Source organism: Mustela putorius, unplaced genomic scaffold (assembly GCF_011764305.1).
Source record: "Mustela putorius furo isolate JIRA1106 unplaced genomic scaffold, ASM1176430v1.1 tig00003913_pilon_pilon_pilon, whole genome shotgun sequence".
Classification (NCBI taxonomy): Eukaryota; Metazoa; Chordata; class Mammalia; order Carnivora; family Mustelidae; genus Mustela; species Mustela putorius.
Genome location: NW_025422060.1, coordinates 2,872,343 through 2,873,748, shown reverse-complemented (window position 1 = coordinate 2,873,748; position 1,406 = coordinate 2,872,343). Strand labels below are relative to the sequence as shown.

General features: G+C 40.2%; 1 pseudogene; it reads right to left on the bottom strand.

The window, feature by feature from the left end:
• Positions 1 to 534: 534 nt before the first annotated feature.
• LOC101688267 lies at positions 535 to 962 on the bottom strand (annotated as a pseudogene).
• Between the last annotated feature and the right edge of the window lie 444 nt (positions 963 to 1,406).

Genomic DNA, 1,406 nt, shown 5'->3' with positions numbered 1-1,406 from the left:
TAAGCGTTTGCCTTCAGCTCAGGTCATAATCCCAGGGTCCTGGGATGGAGCCCTGCATCAGAGTTCCTGCTCTGCATGAAGCCTATTTCTCCCTCTCCCACTCCCCCTGCTTGTGTTCCCTCTCTTGCTGTGTCTGTCAAATAAATAAATAAAATCTTAAAAAAAAAAATTCTGTAGCAAAGAGAAACCATCCAAATTTTATTCTTTATATTATGGACACGATTTAACTAAATCACTATGGCACGTGGTATTACTATTTTTCTTACTGTAGCAAGTCCTAGTTTTCCCAAGACCTTTTCCCTGACTATTCTGGAAATAAAATAAATTTATCATGTATTTCAAGCCTTCAGGTTAGAATGTTATCCTCATAAATGTATTTGCCAGGTTGGTATATTCACATATATCCTTTCCGATTTTAGGCTAAGCAAAGACATGCCCTTAGAGCTGTATTAATGTATTAAAGCAAGACAATCCATCTTATTATCAAGAGAAACTATAATCCTTCCATGTAGTGTCTGACAGAGAAAACACTGATTTTGACACATTATCTTCTTTTATTCAAGTACCAGTCTGATCACACATGGTCCAAGAACCCTCAAATAATAAGCCACATATAAACAGATGTTAAAGATTGGTCTTCAAACATTATAGCCAATGATGCCATGCTTGCCTATGATCTCGCCGACATAAAACCACATCCACACCTCGGTGGCCACCAAACCATTCAGCAGAGCTTCCTTAACTGTGAGCTGTTTGAAGCTACCAGTTTGAGCACTCTTGACTATTGTTTTCAAGCTCTGAATAGCTGTAGGGATCTCAGCAGGGGTTGGAGGAAAAGCTCAACTTTGGCATAGTGCCAAAATGTAGCCAATCCAAGGCTTTGAGTAAGTCACAGCAGCGTTCACCAGCGCCGGGGCCTTCTCCGCCAGGTTACGGACAAACTGGGCCATGGTTCCAAGCTGGAAGGTGAAAGCAGCATTATTTTCAATAGCCAAATTATAAAAGCAGCCCAAGTGTCCATTGATAGATGAATGAATTCTTTAATGGAAATACACAAGGGGATATTACTCAGCCATAAATCAGAATGAAATCTTGCCATTTGCCATGGATAGATCTAGAGAGTAAAATGCTAAGTGAAATTAGAGAAAGAACAATACCATCTGATGTCACCCATATGTGGAATTTAAGAAACAAAACAAATGAACAAGGAAATAAAGAGACATCCCAAAAAACAGACTCTTAAGTATAGAGAACAAACTGATGGTTCCCAGAGGCGAGGTGGGTGGAGGGATGGGTAAAATAAGAAGGGAATGAAGAGTACACTAATCTCAGGGGTTTGGGGGTAGGAGAAGAATCAATGAAGCAAGATGGGATCGGGAGGGAGACAAAGCATAAGAGACTCTCAA